This window comes from Elephas maximus, chromosome 4 (assembly GCF_024166365.1).
Source record: "Elephas maximus indicus isolate mEleMax1 chromosome 4, mEleMax1 primary haplotype, whole genome shotgun sequence".
Taxonomy (NCBI): Eukaryota; Metazoa; Chordata; class Mammalia; order Proboscidea; family Elephantidae; genus Elephas; species Elephas maximus.
The window spans coordinates 186133823-186143129 of NC_064822.1; positions in this window are offsets into that span (position 1 = coordinate 186133823).

Here is a 9307-nt window from a genome sequence, read left to right on the forward strand (position 1 = left end):
GGATTCTATAGAATCTTTGATCAAAATGTTTGGTCATGGAAGTCGGGCACCATCCAGTTCTTCTGGTCTCATGGCAAAGGAGGCAGTTGTTCGTGGAAGCAATTAACCACACATTCCACATCCTCTTCCTATTCCTGACTCTCCTTCTGTTGCTTCCAGACAAATAGAGACCAATCATCATGCCTTGGATGGCCCTTTGCAAGCTTTTAAGACCCCAGACACTACACAATGAACTAGGAGAACAGAAGCACTAAACATGGTATTAGGCCAATTAACTGGGATATCCCATGAAACCATGACCCTAAACCTCCAAATCAAGTAACAAAATTTCATGTGGTATTTGGTTGTACAAAAGCAACCTCAGCAGCCACTCTCTCTCTCTTTTTTTTTTCAGTCATTTTTGTAACTATATCTATCATACAACTTTTGCCAACTCAACTTTTTACAGAGGTACAACTTACTGACAGCAATTACAACAATCGGCTGTATAACCACAATTCTTCCATCACTGTTTACTCCCCCTTTTCCCCTTCTTCCCATCCCTGGTTGTTGTTAGGTGCTGTCAAGCTGGTTCTGACTCACAGCGACCCTACGCACAACAGAAGAAAACACTGCCCGGTCCTGCAGCATCCTCACAATTGTTGGTATGCTTGAGCCCATTGTTGTAGCCACTGTGTCAATCCATCTTGTTGAGGGTCTTCCTCTTTTTCTCTGACCCTCTCTCTACTTTACCAAGCATGATGTCCTTCTCCAGGGACTGATCCCTCCTGATAACATATCCAAAGTATGTGAGACGTAGTCTCGCCACCTTTGCTTCTAAGGAGCATTCTTGTTATACTTCTTCCAAGACAGACTTGTTCGTTCTTTTGGCAGTCCATGGTATATTCAATATTCTTTGCCAACACAATTCAAAGGCGTCATTTTTTCTTCGGTCTTCCTTATTCATTGTCCAGTTTTGCATGCATACGAGGCGATTGAAAACACCATGGTCTAGGTCAGGTGCACCTTAGTCCTCAAGGTGACATCTTTGCTTTTCAACACTTTAAAGAGGTCTTTTGCAGTCAAGTTGTGCAATGCAATGCATCTTCTGATTTCTTAACTGCTGCATCCGTGGCTGTTGATTGTGGGTCCAAGTAACATGCAATCCTTGACAACTTCAATCTTTTCTCCATTTATCATGATGTTGCTTATTGGTCCAGTTGTAAGGATTTTTGTTTTATGTTCAGCTGTAATTCATACTGAAGGCTGTGGTCTTTGATCTTCATCAGCAAGTCCTTCAAGTCTTCTTTACTTTCAGCAACCAAGGTTGTTGTTATCTGCATAATCCAGATTGTTAATGAGTCTTCCGCCAACCCTGATGCCCCACTTTTTTTTCATATAGTCCAGCTTCTTGGATTATTTGCTCAGCATACAGATTAAAAAAAAAAAAATTAGATACAGTGAAAGGATACAACCCTGACACACACCTTTCCTGACTTTAAACAATGCAATATCTCCTTGTTCTGTTCAAATGACTGCCTCTTGATCTATATACAGATTCCTCATGAACACAAGTAAGTGTTCTGGAATTCCCATTCTTCCCCATGTTATCCATAATTTGTTATGATCCACACAGTTGAATGTCTTTGCATAGCCAATAAAACACAGGTAAACATCTTTCTGGTATTCTCTGCTTTCAGCCAGGATCCATCTGACAGCAGCAATGATAACCCTGGTTCCACGTCCTCTTTTGAATCTGGCTTGAATTTCTGGAAGTTCTCCGTTGATGCACTAGTGCAGCTGCTTTTGAATAATCTTCAGCAAAATTTTACTTGTATGTGATATTAATGATATTGTTCAATAATTTCCACATTTGGTTGGATTACCTTTCTTTGGAATAGGCATAGATATGGATCCCTTCCTGTTGGTTGGCTAGGTAACCGTCTTCCAAATTTCTTGGCATAGACGAATGAGCACTTGCAGAGCTGCATCTGTTTGTTGAGACATCTCAAATGATATTTCTTCAATTCCTGGAGCCTTGTTTTACGCCAGTGACTTCAGTGTAGCTTGGACCCTTCCTTCAGTACTATCGGTTCCTGATCATATGTTACCTTCTGAAATGGTTGTATGTTGACCAATTCTTTTTGGTACAGTGGCTGTATGTATTTCTTCCATCTTCTTTTGATGCCCTGCATTGTTTGATACTTTCCTTGTAGAATCCTTCAATATTGCAAATCGAAGCTTGAATTTTTTCTTCATTTCTTTCAGCTTGAGAAATGCCAACTGTGTTTTTCCCTTTTGGTTTTCTGTCTCCAGGTGCTTGTGCGTGTCATTGTAATACTTTACTTTGTCTTCTTGAGCCACCCTTTGGAATCTTCTGTTCAGCTCTTTTACTTCATCATTTCTCCCATTTGCTTTAGCTACTTGACGTTTAAAAGAAAGTTTCAGCGTCTCTTCGGACATTCATTTTGCCCTTTTCTTTCTTTCCCGTCTTTTTAATGACCTCTTGCTTTCTTCATGTATGATGTCCTTGACGTCATGCCACAACTTGTCTGGTCTTTGGTCATTAGTGTTCATTGTGTCAAACCTATTCTTGAGATGGTCTCTAAATTCTTATATATATGTATGTATTGAGGTAAGATTCATAAAACATAAAATTAACCATTTTAAAGTGTACAATTCAATCAGTTATGTCTTGCCACCCTCACCCTCCATCTCCTTGGGAAATTGTTGTTAGGTGCCTTTGAGATGAGTTCCTGAGGTGACAGAGTAGAACCACCCCACAGGGTTTTCTAGGCTGTAAGCTTGGTAAAGTAGAGGGCCAGCAAAAAAGAGGAAGGCCTCAAAGAGATAGACTGACACAGTAGCTGCAACAATGGGCTCAGACATGGCAACGATTGTGAGGATGGTGCAGGACTGGGCAATGTTTCATTCTATTGTACAAGGGGTCATTATAAGTCAGAGCTGACTGGACTGCACCTAAAAAAAAAAAAAAAAACAGTCTTTACAGGAGTAGATTGCCAGGTCCTTCTGAAGTACAGAAGCTAGGTAGGTTTGAACCACCAACCTTCAGGTTAGCAGTTGAGCTTTTAACCATTGCACCAACAGGGACCCTTCCTTGGGAGATAGTGATTATTGTTACTCCTTACTCAAAGAGAAGAACTCCAAGGTTCAGAGAGGTTGACTGATGTAATCAAGGTCATCCATCCAGTAGGAGGCAGTGGACCCAAGGACTCATTGGCTTTACAACCTTTGTGTGACCCTTTCAGGTCCCATGTGGTCCAAACAGTTAAGTGCTTGGCTGTTAGCTGAAAGGTTGGGGTTTGTATCCACCCAGAGGTGTCTAGGAGAAAAGGGCTAGTGGTCTCCTTCTGAAAGATCACAGCCATTGAGTACCCTATGAAGCACATGGGTCTCTGTGAGTTGGAACTATTCCACGGCAACTGTTTTTTCTGGTGACCTTTTCACTCTAGGAGGAGTCCCTGGTGGTGCAAAAGGTTAACACACTCAGCTGCTAACCCAAAGGCTGGAGGTTCAAGTCCACCCAGAGGTACCTCAGAAGAAAGGCCTGGTGATCTACTTCTGAAAATTCAGCCATTGAAAACCCCATGGAGCGCAGTTCTACTCTGACACACGTGGGGTCGCCATGAGTCAGAATCCATGTGACAGCAGCCAGTGCTGGGTCACTAAGGGCTGCTTCTCTCTGAGGCTTCCTAAGTAATTACACACGGCTGGGAGGCTGAGGGTGTGGCTTCTCAAGTAAGGCCGAGGCTTAGGGAGAAGGCCTCATGACCCCACCCTGCCAGTGCCCGCTTCCTCCAGGAAGACTTCCTCGGCCCCTAACGGCAACTTTTCCCATTGCAGCTAGAATCTCGTGCTGTGATTTTGCTCACGTGTGTGTGGAGAATGGCAGCTGTCTCTTCTCATGTCTGGCCCGTGCCCTGCCTGGCACTGGGAAGGGCTTCATGAAAGCAGAGCTGATCTCTTTAGAAGTCTTGCCAGGGCCTGCCTGTCTGCCTAGAGACCAAGTTTTAGAGGGACTTTAGAGGCTTCCCAGGGGTCGGTCTGTGCACGGGTTTTTGAAATGCTTTGGGAGGCTTAGCAAAGCCCTGGAAACTTTCCTTTCCCACCAGCTGGGAGCTCAGGATAGGAGCAGTGGGTATGTCTGGCTGGGCCCAGAGCAGGAGGTCAGAAGGAGGCAGGAATGTGCAGGATCCCTGCGTAGGAAGGGCTGCAATGATCGGACTCCGGCCCCAGGAGGGCAGCACAGGCTTCTCATTGTTCCGCCCCCTTGGCTTCTCATTCTGGCTGAGCAGGAGGGCTGGGAAGGCTGAGGCACCAGCTTTGGGAGAAGGGTGGAGGCTGCAGGCTCCCCCCACTCCCAAACTACCACACTCTCAGTCAACAACCTTATGGGGAACTCTGGGTATGCAGAGCCGCTGAGAGGTGGGAGGGATTCCGAATTTGGAGCCAGGAGATCTAGGTGTCTTCCTCAGTCCAGCTACTGATTCACTGGGTCTGTTTCTCCCTCTGTTTCTGTAGCTGTAAACAGCTGGGACTGGTGTGGGAGTCAAAGGAAATCACGGAGGATAAATAAATAAGGAAATCAGAATGACAAGGCAATAATTTTAATGGCTAAGGTGGATCGAGCCCTTATTGCATGACTGTGCTTCCACTTCTCATTGCCTGCTTACACCAACCATGAGAGTGGGCCATTAGTGCTGGTCACCAAATATTTCTGGCTCTCCAGCTCTGGACACATGGTAGGGTTATACCTTCCTGCTTCCTTGTGATGGGTAGGGCCATGCAGTTAGTTCTGGTCCCTTAGTTGAGAGCAGAAGTGAGTTCAGTCCGATGCATTTAATAGCCAGTGCACGATTCGCTACTCTCTCCTTCCCTCTGCCACAGTGACAGCAATGTTCCGGAAGGTGGCTGCTTCCTCAGCCTGGGTCCCTCAGCGAAGATGGCATGGAGCAGAGCCCCACCTGACCCGAATCATAACGGACATGGGGCACGACTGAGAAATAAACCTTTGTTGTCATGAGCCACTGGAATTTTGGAGTTATTTGTTAGGGCAGCGTAACTTAACCCATCCTGACTGATACAATCCCCATTTTACAGATGAGGAAACTAGAGCTCAGAGAAATTAAGTGATTTTTTCAAAACCACACAGCTGGAACAAAATTAGGCTTGAGAGACTCCATAGCCTGTGTCACTTGTTTGGGAGGCCACCACAATGGCGTTTGCTTGGGTTGGGGTTGCTGTCCTCTGAGGTCCCTTCCAGGCCCATCTATCTTTCCTTTGGTGGGACAGAAGGATGTGTAGACAGAAGGAGGCCATTGTCACTTTGGACTACTAGAGGGCAGCTGAACCCTGGCCTGTATGTAGTTCCTGGGCAGGCAGTGTTCTCCAAGCTACTCCATGGTGGAGAGAGCCGGGCAGAGGGGAAGGGGATGTGGAGATGAACAAGACTCAGCTCTCAAGACCCTAACAGCCTGGCAGGGGAGCGAGATGGAAAATTCTAGACCTTCAAGCTAGAAAGGACCACATGAGGGCGTCTGGTCCATATTTGATACGGCACTTGAGGCCCTGAAGGGCACATGCCCTGATGGAAGCTGTACTTGAGTCACTGGTCAAAGTAGGGAGGGAAACCAGGACCCTGCCCTCAGCTCAAGGCTTCATCTCACAGAAATAATGCGGTCCAGTGAGGTGGGTCCTATAAAGGCTTCTACCCTCCCGCACCCCAAGCTGCCCAGGCAGAACCCTCCCATAGCTACCTCTGTTCTTCCTCGAGTCGGGCTGGGCCTCAGGGCCTCAGTGAAGGAGAAGAGGGGGAAGAACTCCAGACAGTTTCCCTCCCCCGCCCACTGGGACCTCCTGCAGGTTGTCTTGGTAACCAGAGTACAGCCAAGTTTGAAAGCCTAAAGCTTGAGGGGGAGAGAATGGAGGAGAAGAGGGGAGGGTCACGGTCACCATTTATTCAGTAATTTCATTGATTCATTCATTGTACAGAAACTACTAAGGAAGGCCGATTCTTGCCAGGGCCTGGGACCCAGAGGAGACTAAAATACAGGCCTCCGGAACCGAGCTGTCCAATAGGGTAGCCACAAAAGAAGATGAAACCAAATTAAAAAATTCAGCCCTTCGGTCACTGCAGCCACATTGTAAGTGCTCAGTAGCTGCCTGTGGCTAACGTTTCCATTATCGCAGAAAGTTCTTTTGGGCACTCGGACCCCAGAAGCTCATGTGCTAACGACAGCAATGCACAGGGAAGTAGCCCCCACACAGGTGCAATGGCTGCAGTTCCTCACCTGTGGAGAGCAGGTGACGGGTGATGATGAAAGGAGACGTGCGGAGAGTGCCGAGCCTAGATCCCGGCTCAGGGTGAGTGTTTGGAGGATGGCATCACCTTTGCTGCCATGTTATAGTTACTGTTTACACGTCCATCTTCCCTGGCACAGTGCCTGGCACAGAGTAGGTGCTCAGTAAACAGAAGTTGATCTCCTCATTGACATGATTATTGCTGTTGCCATGACAGAGGTGGCCCAGGGGCCACTGAGAGCCCTCGGTGCTGGGTGGCCTGTGGGTCTCTTAAAAGGCAGGCCTGGGGCTGAGTCATCTTCCCAACCCTGGGGCCTTAGTACAGGGTCCCACTAGGTGAGCTGCACGGGCTTAGGAAAGAGTTGTTGAAGGGAGCCTACCCAAGCACCAACCTCCAGGAAAAACCCCAGGAGGGTGGGCAGGATACCCTCAGGGTCACGACACTAAACTGGGCATGGGGAATGCAGAGGGAAAGCAGAAGTGAGGTTGCTGCTTAGACCCCCAGAGTGAGGCCAGGTTTGGAGCAACCCTGATCTTATTAGATGCGTCTCTCAGAGGTCAGTCTCGGGGAGACAGCAGACTGGGGGAGGGCAGGCAACCAGGCACCACCCCCCAGGTGGCCTTGCTCCAGGGCAGCCAGCCTGGCCACTGTGAGCCTCCCAGGCCCTTTAGGATTCCAGAGGCTCAGAGCAGTCATTCACTGCCGCCCACTCCTGAGAAGCCAGCTCCTCCTGGCCCCAGAGCCCAGCCCAGCCTAGGCCATGGCCTTGGCTGAGAAGGGATGAAGCTGGTGGGACAAGTCAGGAGAGGGCTGAGCCCAAGGCCTGGGGACTGTGGCCTGGGGGCTGAGTGGGAGCCCATAAGGGGAGCAGAGAGACGAGACCCCTGAGCTAGTCATCATGGCCAAACTCTCGGTGCAGAGGAGGTGAGGTGACCCAGCTACTCAGACCCAGGACCACCAGACCCTTCTTGCTCTCTGATCAAGGTAGGTGGGTATTTGTGTGTGTGTGTGTGTGTGTGTGTGCATGCGTGCGTGTGTGTGTGCGTGTGTGTGTAGAGGGGTTAGAACTGAGCGATCAAGGGGGGTGGCTCGAGAGGGGATGAGGCTCTGGTGACGTCAGAACAAACAGATCTCAGAAATCCTGCCCCCGGCTCACTCTCTAAGGAGCACTGGTGGCGCAGTGATTAAAGCTTTGGCTGCCAACTGAAAGGTTGGTTATTCAAACCCACCAGCCACTCTGCAGGAGAAAGATGTGGCAGTCTACTTCCAGAAAGTTTTACAGCCTTGAAACCCTGTGGGGCAGTTCTCCTCTGTCCTATAGGGTCACTATGAGTTGGAATTGACTCACTGGCCAACAATAAGAAGCCCACTCTCTGTGTGGGCATGCACACCGAGTGCAGGTGTCTTGTTAAGTGCAGGGAACCATGTGTACCCAGGTATACATGGTTGTGAATAGTGAGGAGGAGAGTGGGGCTGCAGGGATGTGCTGAGTAGGGAGGGGATAGAAGCAGGAATAGCCTGGGGTGCACATATATGGCTGGACACATTTGAGGGGCTGGGGTACCACTGTGAGGTATGGTAAAGTCTCTTCCACCCCAGTTTTCTGCCCCTCTGTCCCTGCCCCAGATCTCAGGGACCTAGCTATGAGATTGGTTGCCTCCTCCTACACCCTGAGCCCCTTACATTCAGATCTAGCCCCTCTTGCAGGCCTGGGCCTGCCCCCCAAGCCTCTTGGCCCAGCCTGCTGTGTTGAAAGCAACAGAAATAGCCTTGTTCCAGAGGGCAAGTCAGATGGAGCTCAGAGTGGGCAGCAGCCAGCCATCCGGGGGTCCTGGAGCCCACCCAGGGAATGGCCCATCCTCCCCAAGGACCAAGTCAGAGACCTCTGCCCCACTCCTGCCTCCAGGGGGCGCTCTTGCTCCTACGCCCTGCCCTGTGCAGCTCTCTCTACCCCACCCCACCCACCTCCACAGCTCACAGAGCATTTCAACAGCATCCTCACAGGCCCCCTGGCCTCTATCACACTGCCTCTGAGTGACTGTCTGCACCCACAGATGTGACAGGCCTCGGTGATGCTCATGCCCTGGGCCCTTATCCACAGCCTCATCCCCCCACATCCCCAGATACAGCCCAGGAGTCCCATGTTGGATTACCAGAAAGGTACCACACTTTCCCACCTTTGCGCCTTCTGTGTGAATTACCCTAGCCTCCCTCCTTTGACACCACAGGCTGATGGGGAGTCCCATCTACTTCCTTGCCTGGCACCCTTGGGGATAGTAGGCTCCCCAAGGGCAGGGATGATATTATTCACTGGACAAGTCTCCTTCTGTGAATACCTGCTACTTCTCCACTTCTAGGCTTCACCTGCTCCAGGGCTTCCAGCTCCAGCTCTGGCCCAGCCCCACTCCCTTCCACATTCTGGGCCGGAGCCCCAGACCCAGACCCGATGGCCAAGCCTCCTGCCCAGACACCTGAACTCCTATTTTAGCTGCCGTGGGTGTGGACCTGGAGCCCTTCAGCCCCTTCTAGAGGCAGAGGCAGAGGCAGAGGCAGAGGCAGAGGCAGAGGCAGAGGCAGAGGCAGAGGCAGAGGCAGAGGCAGAGGCAGAGGCAGAGGCAGAGGCAGAGGCAGAGGCAGAGGCAGAGGCAGAGGCAGAGGCAGAGGCAGAGGCAGATAGCGCTCCAGTAACAACCGCCCTTCTCTGGGTTTCCGACCTGTGAGGAGTTGTCTACAGAGAGAGGGGCCACACATAGGACCAGGCAAAGGGAAAAGTAGAGTCCCCCTTGAGTTCCCTCATGCTGGAGGCAGCCGATTCCACCCATTGTTGGAAAGTTCTTCTACAGTCATCTGAGCGGTAGCTGGGGAGGTGTATGGTGTGTAAGAGGCCCATGTGGAAAGTGGTGTGGGTATGTAGCCGGTGGGAGCCGAAGGACTGTAGAAGGCATACATACACTCCACTAAGGACTTCGTTGTTGTCAGGTACCTGTGGAGTCAATTTTTGACTCG